This window comes from Diachasmimorpha longicaudata, chromosome 6 (genome assembly GCF_034640455.1).
Source record: "Diachasmimorpha longicaudata isolate KC_UGA_2023 chromosome 6, iyDiaLong2, whole genome shotgun sequence".
NCBI classification, from domain to species: Eukaryota; Metazoa; Arthropoda; class Insecta; order Hymenoptera; family Braconidae; genus Diachasmimorpha; species Diachasmimorpha longicaudata.
In genome coordinates, this window is record NC_087230.1 from 5,330,080 (window position 1) to 5,345,703 (window position 15,624).

Below are 15,624 nucleotides of genomic sequence, written 5' to 3' on the forward strand. Positions count from 1 at the left end.
ATGAGAGTGCACCCAGATAGTTGGAGTATAAGTGAGTGAGATAGCATGGTGGGGTAGAGGTTGGAGGGCCGAAGGGGAAGGGAGGGGGGGCGTGAGGGAGGGTAGTATGCCGGATTGCATTCGGCTCTAAATTAGCGTCACGGACGTGGAACTTAAAGTCCCATGGGAAGCAAATAGCACGAGATCGATAACCGCGATGCCTTACCCCGAAAACCCATCCAACTATATTCTAGTCACGGTGGATTTACCACGTTCTGAGATTTTCTAATGGAACTCAACCAGAATTTTCCGATTTCATGGGTTTAATCATTCATCTCAAGTTGTTATCGAATAATTTCACCCAGTGAAATGACATATTTTAATGGAATGAATTTGATGATTTGAAAATGTGGTCATTTGCATTGAGGTTGGGAGGTGCAGGAAAAAATAAGTGGATTATTGGATTGTTAGGGTATTGTTTGATTTTTGGGGGCTAGGAAAATGACAATGTTTGTTGTCGCGAGTTCTGCCTTCGTTTCAATGTACAAGTGAAGTAGAAATCGAAAGGGCTTTTGTTTTTCGAGACTAACGTCAGATATCTTAAAAGGATTTCGGGCTGTCATTCTCTGGATTTCGTGGTGAAGGAATAAATTGGCCTTTTAGGATTGACATTGTGGTTTTTATTTTGAGTGGAACTAATGATATTATATAATAGGTGATATGTAATGTATCTATCGAATGATAGATTTCACAATTGTGCAAGACGTTTGGACAGGTTTTTTTAGAGAAAAAATAGCCCTACGACGGGAATAAAAATCCAAATAAAATCTGGTTCTAGTGTGAGTAAAATGTGGATTGACTACCGACTCCTATTCCGGGAAATCGATTTATATTATTTTTATCGAGTTTCATTTAGTCAACTTATCCATTAGTTCTGGAATAGACCTGTCAGTTCCTCAGAATTTGATATTCTCAGAAAGCTTTAGTTAGTAAAGGGTTCTTAATTTCTTTAGCGAGTGTGAAATATTCTTTGTCTGCATTCATCTCAGATCTGTTGAATACTAGAGTACTCGAGGATGAATTTATTTTGAGAGGAATTGGTGATCAGAAAGATGCAGTTCGTTTTCTATTCCAGAAATCATGTCGATAAAATTTAATGCAATTTCTCGAATTTCAATCATCAGCGAACGTCACTCGGCGAGTGACTGGAATGTGCCGGATTTATTTGAAGAACGGATGTTCCCAAAACTCTGAAATTTTACAAAAATGGAAAATCGTAGAAATTTTTGTGTTATTTATGAATCGAAAGAATGTCGACAGTAACATATTTTCGTTTCTGTTTTGTGGTATGTCAGGTTGACCCCGATTTTGTAAAGATTTTAATTTAATGCTTATTTTTATTATTGATAATTGTGGTGATCTAATGGTTCAAGAGTGAACTCCAAATTTCATCGACAATTTTAAACAGTTGATTGATGATAGACTTTCACTAGCTTTTGATGTGTTGAGAATTGCCCTGTTTCCATTGACGAGTTCAATGAATATTATAATTCTTCTGTTACAATCAGAGATATCGATGAAGGCAGTGAATCAACACTTTTACCTTGTCCGATGAGGGTCCATCAATTCAACAATGAATTTTACATGCTGTCTATATTGAACTTGCCACAATGGACAATCCAATTTACTTTATATCACCTGTGCATCATGTGAAAATAGTTCATCATCGATATTTCTCTCTCTTCGAGTCTCTCCGGCCCTAAATAACACTTAATCGCTAAAGGCGCAGAATAAGTCAAATTAGTGTCACTCCAAAGATCCGCGAATTTTCTATTTTCAAAACTATCACATAAATATAATTTCATTTTTAGTATATTACTTATTACGAATTCAACTTCTGCTCTCACCTTTTTCAACTTTGGAGCAATGTTGTCGCAATACTGCGACAATGTTGGCACGAGGTTGGTATCACGTCAACTGAAATATTCCCCTCCAACAAAATAACTATCAAAGTCTAATTATTCTACTAAATTAAAAGCTCATCAATTTTACGCCGCCCCTTCTGTTAATAAAAAAAATGTCGATAGCTGCATGTCCTTTCTTCCACTCCACACTCTCCCAAGTTATCCCTAATCTCCAACAACGCACGCTGATGCAATCCCCCATCAGCCAGGAACACAAAGAACGTTCTCCTCTCCAAAAAAAACTTCCCATAAATCCATTCCTATCTCTTATCTCCGCCTGTTTTGATTTGTCGCCATGATCCTACTAAATTCTATTAGACTGCGATTGCATCGCACCCCCTAATCCCCACTTTTTCTCTTATTATGCACTCCACTATGTACCCTCACGCTTTCAGCTCGTATCAAGACGAATCCGCGATCTGCAAGATGATAAATCCTAAAGCCCCCTACGAGAGTGAGCTTATAGCCCACTAGAAGTGGAGAAATGAGTAATCAAATAAATAGATATTGGCAATAATTATGAATTTTATTGCTCTATCGAAATTAAATTAAAATTAATTATTTTGGTAATTCGTGAAGGGGAAGAAGATGACAAACTAATTAATTACGATATAATGAAATTAATAAATTGATATTTTTGCGAATTATATATAATATATAATATATAATATATATTAGGGTAGATCACCTTGGAGTGGTGTCAACCGTTTCCCCTAACCATCAACCCCTCTCTGGATACCTGGTGGTAGAGGGCTGAGTGTACGAATGTTGGTAAGCACCATTGTATGAGCCAGTCAGGAGAAGAGGATGTCAGGGTATCCGTGGATCATAGAGGAAAGGTATTGTATATCGTGGGACGGGTCGAGTCTCATTGTCTTGCCGTCAGACGGGGTGCAAACATTGCCACCATTTCATCCTGCAAGGACCCCCACTAGGGCTAAATGGGGCACGACACTGAGGGGCTGTAGGTCCGGTGGACGTACCACCCTCGAGCCGAGTGTACTCACGTTATCGGTGGCACTAGTACGTAGGTTACTTTAACCCGTATGGGTGAATATTTATATACTTGGGTCTGGGCCATATATTGGAACCGTGTACATGAATAGTTGATGCTAAGTGAAAGCTTTTCCCGTCGGGAACAAAGCTTTGTAACTTGTTTTTTTTTTGGGGGGAGTTGGGCGAGTGGGAGATATCGTTCTTTGGATATTTTTTTCGGAATTCATATTGAGGGAAGAACATGGAAGGGGATGAATGAGGGAAATTTTAACTTTGGGCCCTGGGGTGCGAGATTAAAGAAGGCAGTTTAGTGCAGGCGTCAGGGATTTTTTGAGTCGGAAAATTCACATGAAAAGAGATTATACGAGAAGAAATTTAGATGAAAATTACGCCTTTAGAGGGTGAAACAAGGGATGAAGATTAGTTTTATCACAAAAATTTGCTTTCCAAGTTTGATTTTTCCAACAGAACTTGACCTAAAAAGTGGTCGATTGTCATTTCGTCCTACATTTCATTCTTTAGAGGTCTAATTTTATAATTCATGAGTTCGCCACCGACTCAGCGTTAATTACCCCAGTCATTCCTCATTAGAACCCTTATTTTCCCGACAAAACAGAAAATAGTTTAAATATTATTCCCTGAACTTATTCTCCACTAAATGAAAAAAAAACCGTCGGATCCAACAGTCGAAAATTTCCCCCAAAAATCCTCAGCCTTTTCCCTCCTCAAATGACATGTCAATTTATTCGGGTCATCGGCTTCTTTCTTCATTCACATCATACAGCAATCCAATCAATTTTCTATTAATACATCGCATTGTTGCAACTCGCTAAAAATAAACATAATAGACTCTATAGTTGTACTAAAGCGAGTGAGCGGTATTCCCAGTTTTCATATATTTAGCTCCCATTAACAATCAATGCCGACAGTTTCCACGGAATTCAGCTCCGCGAAGTCCCGTAATCTCGCCAACTTTACATCAGGCACACTCAATGATTCACCATCTCAACGCATTAATATTGCAAAAACAGTGTTTCTGGAATAGAACGCGTCGGTTAAATCCTCTTTTTTACACCCTCACCATTCGGCTTGCATTTTAAAATCCCTTACATCCAATTTTTTTCCCCGCTGAATATTCCAGTTTATACCTGCACCCAGGTGAGCCTCATAATAAAGTAGCTGGACGAATGAATTTTTGGGTTGAAAATTCAACGACTTTATAGAGATCCCGAGAGGGACAGACATGAAGATTAAAATCTTTGGGTCACGCCTCGCATTTCTGTCGTGTTATTTTATAATTCAAGAGTTAATGTCTCTGTTGTTATCGGCCATGCGACAACCACTCACGATAGTCAAGTATAGTTTTAACTTTTAAATTAAAGGAATTTTTTCAACCCTGTGTGTGCCTTCCAGGCAATTTTGATTGTGAGCCCTGAGATATCGACGCTTTTTTCTCTGTCAAACTCAGACCCGATGAAATCGTCGGCGAGAGAATGGGGAGAGCTGTACAAACGACTTTTCTCTATCACGAAAAAGGATCTAACCTCTAAACCAATGAAACGTGGCGTGAATTAATCCGGAATTCAGGATTCTCAGACTGTGCGATGGTATATAGTGGTTTAGTGTCTAATTTTCTGGTCGTATCTCGAAAACTAATCTCGTCTGTTTTCCCGTTTTTTCCGGTGTTGGCTGGTCGCTGAAGTGAGACATTGAGGATTCAGGGTGGGAGGGGGTGAAAGGGGTGTAAAAGGGAAAATGAAAGAGGTGTAAAAAAACAAATGAGAGTATTGTATGTTGTGAAATTGAAAGATCAAGGGATTACGAGTTTATGGGGTTGTGTTTTGGTTTTTAGGTGTTAATTATTGGTGAGAAATTTGAGGGGGGAAGAGAGTGATAATTATGGTTGGGGGTGAGGGTAAATTTTTTGATTGATGATTTATGGTTGAAAGGATTTTGTTGGTGAGGGAAGGAAGAACGGGGCATTTTTTCGGACCCATATTTTTAGGGGAGGACTTAGGGCCATTGGTTCAATAAGGAAAGACCAATTTTGTAGTTATTAATTGATAGTTAATTATTGTTTATGAATTAATTCGTTATATAGAACCAAAAATAGTCATTCCAAACGCAGTTTGTCCATGAACTAATGAATTTAGATGGAAAAATTTGTTGATAATTGAAAAATTTTTTAGTTTACTCCAAATAATTTTTACTTGAAGAGCTATCGAGCGATTGATTTGATGAAAATTCAAATAAACAATTTCTAGTAAATATTCAACACAAGAATAACCTTAATAGAGCTTCAGTTGTATCAAGTCACCAGGAAAAATTCATTTCGGATGAAACTTCATCGAGATCTGATCTTCAAAAAATTCGATTCTCGACACGATCCATTCATTCCCACCCAAGACGAAATTACAATAACAATTTTCTCAATGAAAACCCATCCACAGAACCGGAAAGAATGGGAAATGGGAGGTAAAAAAACCGAACAAAGTTCACAATTTTCTGAAATTGAAAGATCAAAGGATTACAGGGTCACGGTCCCCCTGTTTCCATCAGTGTGATAGTACAGGGGACAGTGAACGTGCTCATGGCACTCTCACCATGACCGAAGGGTCGAAATTGGGCATATGTTCAGCTGTGCCGATTATAGTACACAAAGCTCGTATCTCCACTTCACGTCAGTTGTCTTATTTTTGAATGAAGGGAGAAACTGAAACTTGACGAGGCTCGTTTTAGGGGGGTTAAGGGGTTTCAGAGTGAAGCAACTATTTGTACAGATATGTCCGGCCATTTGTCATAAATAAATTAGCCCTTCACGATAAATATAGGCCTCCCTAAAGCTAAACTGAGTTTTACGCACTTGGGATATTTTTCTCGCTCTCTAATTTGAGTCTAGAACGTCTGCCATTGAAGGATCAGAGCTTCGAGCTGTTTCTTCACGGTTTTTTGTGATAATTAGAGGTTCCCGGGGGAGTTTCAATGGCATGTGGTGAGTATTTAAGGGCCCTAGCTATACCTGCTCAACCTAGTGGTCTCCTTTTCTCAGTTTTTTTCTTTTTTTTTGAGCCCATCGTACCGGCAGGAGGGGGTGAGTGGTGGGTCATTTCTGAGGGCTCTGCACCAAATGGTCGACGCTCTGACAGACGAAGATGGTGGAAAGGTGGATTGTCACGGACACCTACACCAACCGAGAGAATATCCACACCCTGGAAGACTCATTGGGGCAACTTCTGTATCTCGAAATATCATCCAACAGATTTCGCCAATGGGGGTGCTCATAAAGATCCCCTTTTTTCTCAACTGCAAGCGCCATATTTCTACCCAAGTTTCCACCCACGGTAATGCGAGTTTTATACCTTGAGGTCATTGAAGGGCTTTCGGTTTTATTGGGAGTTTTACGGAGGAAGAATCTACTCAAGTTAACGATATTGTTAATTCAATGAATTTTTTTTTTCGGAGAAGTTGACGAGGTTTGGAGGGTTTTGGTTCGGGAGAGAAAAAGTACAGAATTTTTTTTGGAAAAAGTGGTAAACACTTTTACGGTCTGGTCATCAAACGAATAGCAAAATATCTTTTTCATAGAATATTCTCCATTAAACAACAATAAAAATTGTTCTCCACGATTACCGTTCGCAGAAAAAAAAATAGTCACAGTTTTCCACTCCTCATTCAACTTTTCTCTGACGACTTTTCACCCCTTTAGAAACTTCTCGACCGTCAAAACATCAGAGCAACCTTACAATATTCTCCACCTCAACCATTCTCCAGCAGTCATCAAGTTCTCCATCAATGAAAAAAAAACTCTCCCCCATTAATTAAGAAAAATGTAACATCTTTGAACGAAGTCGACTCTTTCCAAGACATTTTTCCCTTTCAATTCTCCCTAACAATCGTTCGCATAACGTTAAATAGCCGCTGGCAGTTTTGTTATAAAGCCAAGAGTCCACGATCATGCGGCCAACTTTGGCCGGTCATACCTCGTACCCTTCCCAACCCCTCCATCCCTCTGCGTTCGAATTAATGGTCTCCGAGCATTGTCCTGAGTTTCTTGAAACAAGTGAAGACAAAGTTTCCAAACTTCACAGCGAATTCACACGAACGATATATCGTCCAAGTTGAAACTTGACTCGCACTTCGGATTCACTGAGTGTACATTGGTTAAGGAGGAGCGGTGGTGGGGGGTGCCGAGGGTAATCGAGGTGGTAGAGGGGTGGGAAGGGGTGGCTGAGGGTTTTTGATATGTGTTGAGTAGGTGGTGGGTGCAGTTGGCGCCCGCTAAATGCAACGTATGCAAGGTCGGGCTATTAAATGGCACTCGAGGGAGCACGTACACACAATCCAACCCCCGCAGTATCGTTTTATTCCACACACAGATACACACATAGGGACAACTGCTTCGGAGTGGTTTGAACACTTACACGTGTACTTGACTTGTGTTTTACAAAATACCCGGTTTGTTTGGCCGCGACGAAAGTTTCACGTAGTCGCCTTTTAACGGACGTTCTGCGAACCTTCTGCTCTCACAAATCGCTTTGTATTGAATATTTCGACACTGAGGGAAGAATATAATTTTGCCAATGAAATATTATTCTGACAGGAATTTAGAGCGGATTTTCGAATAGATAGTTCGAGCATTTGTTTGGCTAAAAAAATATGATTAGTATAGTTATATGTTTCTCTGAGTGAAGAGAATTGACGGAAGATTTTTTAGGGGTGAGTGACATGTGCATGAAAATTGTATTTTTGTATTCAAAATTTTTTGAATAGCAAAAAATATATATTTAAAATTTTGAGAATCGGTACATGGAGAGAAAAATGTTTGAAAAATAACGTGACTGTTCCGTAATTTTCCAGTCAAAACTATATTCGGTGAAAATTCAGGAAAATATCCAAAATTTTCTAGAAAAAGTATGGAACGTTCAGTGGAAAAATGCGTAGCTGTCCAGAATTTTTACTGAATGTTATTTTGACTGGCAAATTATGGAATTAATCAGAGAAAAATCTTCTCTCTGACCAATGATAATTTACCATGCACCCACGGTAATTTCTCCCGAATTATTTTTCCATCACGGAGGGAAATATTTGGTAAGAATTGCGGGACTCACACTGCACTCACCAATTACAGCCGATTGTGAGAAAAATTACGGAACATTCAGGGAAAACTTCCTGATAGTTCCGGGAAATTTTCTACAACCGCACTTCACTTTGGAATTACCGACAAAATACGTAATTCTTGTAGAACATTTCACTCCGTACGTGAAGTGGCAAAAATATCCTCGAAAAGTCCATGAAATATTTAAAATTATATTAGTACCGGGTAGGTTCCGTAGAAATGAACAATTCATTTTGTCCATGTGCAAGCGCAACCGTTTGACACCTGCACTTAACTTGTACTTAACAAAATACCCGGTTTGTTTGGCGGTAAAGTTAGTTTCACCTAGTCACCTTTTAACCGACGGCTTGCAAACCCCGGTACACGCACAACCCGAAAACTGTATACCCAATATTTATAGTCTATAATTGACCACTTTGAAGCATTCCGGAGTGATTTATAGCTGTGATGCGAAACTTCAGGAAGGCTTGGTCGATAGAAAATCATAAAACTAACTCACCGTGAAGCGAGTGGATTATTGGTAGAGTGAGGGATCTCTAAATCACGGTGAGGACTTTTTATTTTTGAAACTATCGAGTGATTTACGAGTGGCGAGTGTTTATAGTCATCAAATTATGGGATTATAGTCTTTAAGGGTTTATGGGGTTGGGAGGATGACCGGAGTAATCGTGGAAATATGTGACATTGTTGGGGATATTGTTTTGCCATCAATGAATTTTTATTTATTTTTTATTGAAGAATGTAAATGGAAATTCCTCGGATATATTGGAGTTAACGAATAGTGGATTAATCGACAGGTGAAATTTTTTCAGACAATTAGAGCATGTGGGGAACTTTCCCTTCGATTAAAGTCACAGAATTTACTGCTGAATTTTTGTGGTAAAAATTATTTTTCCGTCAAGTCATCAGTTAAATCTGAATATTTTGAAATTTTTTACAAGAAAAATAAAAAAAATTCCCGGATGTGACGGTATCGTAATTTTTCACAGTCGATTTAGATAAAAACGACAGGACTACATTTCATTTCCGAACTTTCGGAACAAACACGTCATTGTTATTGAATATTTCTCATCGTGTGCAACACCACATGAAGTTTCCTGCGATGGGTTCAGGTGACAGGTGAACATTTCCTGAGTAGAAATGGAAATTTTAGTTTTCTGCGTGACGAGTATCTGCCGATCTGTATCTAGTTAGAAACAAGAATATCATTAGCTGTTTACATTTTCTTGGAGAGGAAATAATATTTCGTCAGGGATAAGATATTTTCCGTTGGGAGAAATTCTGAGAAAAAAAATCGAGAAAATTGGAAGTTCGTGACTTGTGGTTTCTGGTTGGCACGGAGAAAATAAATATAACTTTGCCAATCATATTTGTTTTGAAGAATCAAATACCCGAAAATGCCATTAGAGGCCTCCCTTTAAATTTCCACATCACCCGGAAAGAAATTTTGGAGGAAAATTCGATCTCTAGAGAATGAAACGTGGGACGAAATGACAATCAGCCAATTTTGAGGGCAAATTTTTGTGGAAAAATTAAACTGGGATGCTAATTTACGTGATGAAACTAACATTGGTCCCTCATTTCGCCCCCTGAAGGTCTAATTTTTACCTAAAATTACTCAGGTAATTGGCAAATGTGGTTATCGAGCTCAAACCGTAAGAAAATACCAGAATTTGCCATCACGAGACCTCCACGAAATTCCAGCGCGATTTCCCATCGACAGCCCCGCCAGTTCCTTAAACATTCAACAAACTCTCCATTTTCAATAAACATTATCTCTCCTCCCCCCTCAGCCAACCAGTTTCCCCCCAAAAAACTCGATCGAACGCGTCTATCCCCAACAACAGCTGCATGAAGACTGTTTTTTCGAGTGAGTGTGGGTTGCCCAGCCCTCAAATCACTCTTCACCCTGTAATTTTCGTTCGAATGCCCTCTAGGAAACAAAAACACGTCCCTGAATACAACATTTGACTCCTGGAATCCAAAAAAAATATATAATCCACTGGGCTATCCTCGCCTTCCCAATACATTTCTCAAGGAATATCCTCGGTAGTTCCGAAGGGCTCTGGGTTGAAATTTCTCAAGCACAAATATCTCGGATAAAAAATGCTGTACATCGTTTAAAAGCTGTAAAGACAGTTCATATATGCGCCTACGGCCTGGTAATCATTCACGATCATCATCACATGTCCCTGAGGCACACAGAGTAATGCCCCGTGTCAGGAATACACAAAAGGGATACCATCATCCTCCTGGCGGTATCAGAGATGTTGGAAGACCAAACCGAGTCATTCATCTGGTCTCGGCTGTAGTGCATTGACGTCATCTACGTATGTTAGTCAAGTCTCTCTCAGTGAATGTCGTTCAGAGTTAAAAAGGTGAAAGGCCAGGAGATTTCATCCAGCGTTAGAGGTACGACTACGTATGGGAGTTGACTGCTCGGCATTTCATCATCCTCGGAGACGAAGAAAAGGCTGGTTTGTCTTCCTCATTTCTATACGCAAGGGGGAAGTATAGTTCAGCCGTTGACATTTCAATAAACTGCCGGAAAATAAGGTCGGACGATTAGTTGAATCGCGGGAGGGAGGGGGAGGAGGAGGAGGAGGAGGAGACAATCGAGGGAACAATCACCCCGAGGCTTTTGTCGTACCGATGATGATTATTCCGCCTTTTCAATGCCTTCGGTTAAATGTCTTACGACAAGATTGTGAGGTATTTTTGAGTGGTAAATGACTTTTGGATTTTTGAATAGAGGCGATAGAAGAGAGGGGGAATTATTCGTATTGGAATGTCGGGAGAGGGTGGGAGGTGACGAAGGAGAGCTTTCGTTGAGGTGGATTTTACTGGGTTTAATTGGGAGGTAATGGTTTTATAGTGGAGATGAAGATATTGGGGATTTGGTACGGGATTTTTGGAAGTGATTGAAAAAATTTGTTAATTTGAAACACTAGTTTTAATTGGGAGCAATGGTTATTTATTGGAATTAGGTAGTATTTGCTGGGGATTATTTTGGATTTTTCGGAAATTGATGGCGTGTTTGTGGAGATGAAAAGACAATCGAAATAGGGTTTTTGGTTATTTTGTTGTTAGTGCAAATGATGAACGTGTGGGGAAGTTGAATTTCCGAGTAAAGTTAAAGATAAAGTCCCTACATCAATCTAAATAATTTCCTAATTTTTACTGAATAATGTTGTGACTGGCAGATTACGGAACAGGCCCGTAATTTTTAAATAATTTTTCTCAGGATTTAATAGGAATAACTACCAAAGGACAATAATGCGCCGAAAATCGAGATCAATCTCCCCAATTTAATTCATAAATCACCTCTTTAATTAAACCAGTTTACTCCGCCCTCCCTAAGTACCCCAAAAACCTCCTCAATGATCCAAAAAATCCATCTACCGATAAATATTCCTCTTTGTCAAGATAATAATTACTTTCTCCCCTTCATAACTGTCCATGAAACTTATTAAACTTTCAAACGAAGAGGAAAAACAACAGAAACGCTGGTGCTCGAAAAAAAATGAACCCTGAAAAGTGCAATGTATTCGTAATCTTTATTTGTCGTCGAACGAGTTTATGAGACAGGTAGGACAGACGATGGGAGCGGATTATATGCAAAAATATATAAGGCACGCACGTCTCCCAGAGACAGAGCAAGAGCATGAGTTCTGGTTTTGTTGGACGAACTGAGGAATGAAGAGGGGGTATTAAATTTGCGAGACGACCGGTTGCTCTCAACTTTAAGAGATGGTCAGTGAAGATATAATTTATCTCTGTGCGATTTTTCGACGTACCATTAATAATTTTTTCATCCTCACAACCCCCTCCCTCCCCCGCTCGCCGTATTCGTCCATTTATTATTCATCGATATTACCCGCCATTACACGATCGTTTAAAGTCGACTAACTTCACGTCAATGATGCAATCAGATATCCAATAATTGAAATTAGTATTCGGGAGCAATAAAAAATGAGCTTTCATTGTCGTTTTTATGATCGTCTGGTTGACTCGGAGCAAATTTTTTATTCGCTCCCGCGGTTATTCCATTCCTTAACATCCCTCACTACTGACTATCGTGAAATGCTACTCGAGAAAATGATTGATAGTATTGATTCTATTGGTTATCGGGATTTTATTTATAATGAATGATTAATTCAGTAGCAAAGTGGTAAAACGAGATAAATTGACTGATCTCTCCATTGAGTTTTTGACTGATATCTCTGAATCTAAGAGAGATAATGAAATATTTGTCATGACATTTATTATAGCTCTTACTTTACTCCATAAAAAAAGTTCTGATAAAAATTTTGCTATCTCTTATAGATTTAGGGATATTCGTCAAAATTGGCGACTACTCAAAAGTGACGTATTTTTAGATTTTATCATTTCGGTCCTGAATTAATTTGAATTAAATGAACGTTCAAATTCGATTGAATTCACCTGAATAATGCAATTAGCTCCTCAATAATGAACATTAGAATTCCGAAGCGGTAGAAACGTCCGTTTATTAGATTTTTCATTATCGTTTTGTTGCTCGAGAGTAATTTTTTATCCTCTCCCGCGGCTATTTGATTCCCTAAAATGCCTTTATTGCTCACTATCGTGAAATGCTACTCCTGGGAACGATTGGTGGTAGCATTGATTCTAAAGTGTATCCCGGTATGTCTGAGCAAATGGTGAGAAAGCCTCCAATAACACCCACCATTTATAACTCAAGCCCGTGGAGTTGTTTCTCGATGAAGAAAATTGTCGTGGATTTCAACCCTCTCGAGGGACCGCAGACTCATTTTTTTTTCTATTTTTTTTGCGCTTTGTCCTTTACTGTCTGTTGGGGGAGATGGTGAAGAATCTAAATGGGAAGGAATGAAGGAATTTTTGGGAGAAGGGGTTTGGCACAACGTGTCGTCACCTCGATTTATTCCGCGCCGATTGTTTGCACTCTGGGGGCACTTTCGCCATAAATTGTGTACCATTGTGGGCCGGCTGTGTTTAGACAAATGCAAATGAAGTGAAGGGTTTGGGGGAGGGGGCCGTCATAGGAATTTAATGATTATTTTTTATGGGGCGGAATGCGTTGGTCAGGAGATTCCTCGGAGATCGTTACGAGAACAATTTTCGAGTGTTCAAACATTTTACCTTCAAATATTCCATTAATATTTAAATATAACAACAATAAAAATTATTTATTGTAATCGGTCCTAAGCCTTGTCATGACAGCATGGTCCCATCTGTTATCTCCGAGTTCTGGCCTTTTTTTATTGCAATATTCTAATTTCATGGACATTCGGTGGGGCCAACGCCTAAAACTTTATTTTTATTCTCCCAACCACCACTGAATTGACTCCCTACAACATCAGCGCGTAATTCCCTTTCAAGTCTATTCCTTCTTATTACCCGGCCTGATCAGAGTTCCTAAAAAAAATTCCGCCACCATTAAATCTCTAAAATTCTCTAAACATACCCGTAAAACTGTGAATCGCTGAAATTCGTCGCATTTTGTTGGGCCATCCCATCGCTTTGCTTCTCATCCGCCGGCAGACACTCGTCAGTGCATCCCTTTGATCTATCCCCCTCCCTCCCTTCCACCATCCTGAAAGAAATCCAAAGAAAGAAAAAGAAAAGATAAATTGATTCGGAATAATCCACTCGACACCTTGCCAGCCTTGAGACGTGAATTTATAGTTTCAGCATTTGAAATATATTTTTTTCTCTCCTTCCTCCTAGTTCTCAACATTTTACACACAGTCTCATGAGTTTATAAACTGTCTCTGTGTGATACTCACAGCCGAAATTCAGAGAATACCGGTACAGACAGGAGGAAGACCGCCTAGCGTGTCGAAACGCGTGCGCCGCAGGGTGGAAACTCCTTATATTAAAAAAAGAGGCAATTCCTTTCGTATTGTTGCTTTATAAATACGAGATCATCCGGTGGAGGGGGTTGGAGAGAGGGGGAAGGGGATGCATGGGATATTTAACGGCTTTTAAGGTGTAAAGAGCGAAGGGATATGGGGAGTTGGGCCGCATCAAGAAATTTTTTTTTCCGGTGGAGACTGACTTTCTCATGCATTTTTCGTCGATTTTCCTTTTTTCATTTCTCCAGTGTTTCGGATTGGTCGCTTTAGAATTTTTTGTTTTCGTCAGTAGACCGACGAATTGGGGAGGATTTTGTTAATAGAGTAGGTAGAATTTTGCGGGTATTTTATGGTATGCGGTGAAGGAAGAAGGAGTGTGGAATTGTTTTAGGGAAACAATTAAAAATTTGTTGTTCAGGGAAATAATACACTAAAAAAAAATACGGTTTCAATTGTTTAATTAAATTGATAAATATCTCGCAATTGTTATGTTATAAAAATCAAATTTGATGATGATGAGAAACAATTTTTGGTGCATTTGACATTTCCATTGCATTTTTATTTTTTTTCTGTGGAAATGTCTTTAGAATTTTGTGGTCCGAATTTTTTTCCTTTCGTTGGGGAGGGGGGAGGGGTAAAGTTGATGTGTGAAAGTCGTGTGGATGTCGGGATAGTCTCATTCAATTATAATTGTCCGGTAAATATGTTGTTAGAATTGATGGAATAATCTCATCGAAATAGAATAGATAATAGGAATAGATTCTCCTCGATCAATCGAACATTTCCCTGTTTCCGGCGATGTTACGCACTCCAGTAACTCGAGTACCTCGAGATACTTGGTGCGGTGGACCTCAACGATTTCCACAATTTCCCAGGTTGGCGCGTCATCTTCGCTTGGAGCGTAACACCTGCGGAAAACCTCGCGATCATGTGCGCATTTCAGGGTATACCACGGGCACTCAAAGTGCGTTAATTTCATGTACACATCCCATCACGGGATATTCGAAACGTCAAGCGTTATGGGGTTGTGTGCCAATCGACAGTTATGCGAGTCCAACTGCAGAGACGTACGGTGATGTTAGTATATGCCATAGAAAGACGTTTATTGTCTCGAGATATTTATCTTGATTCGTGAAACACTGACGTGAGTCGAGGATTATTGAACCGGTGGATTTATCGGTGCTATTAAAACTCCATCGTCTGCAAGGATATTCCTTCCAGAATAAATTGGATGCTCCTAATCTTCCTGCAATCTCCAATAATATTTGAAATTGGTAGAAGTGATTTATCCCCAAAGTTCCATCATGAACACGGAAATTTTCTCACGTCGACAATGTTGGACTGTTGGAAGAATATTTTTCCAGCGATAAACGTCAATCCTTATCCGTTTTTGGAAAAACACGAGAATTAGAAAAGTGCAGGTAAATGTAATCTTGGATCAGCAATTACACGAAATGAAAAAATGGGGGAAGTATTGAGATCGCAGGTATTTTGTGTGATTTTTATCTAAAATTGCGGAATTTTTTAGACACATTTCGTAATTTTTGCCGCAAAACATCGACAGAAAAATCATCCGTAATCAGTACTCAATCATCTCCTATAAAAAATTATAAATCGCTCGTAATTCTACATCAATTTATTCACTTACGAACCCTTTTACTGAAAAAAACTACTGCGGCGGAAAAGTGTCCGCGTTTCATCAATTTTTCCCGCG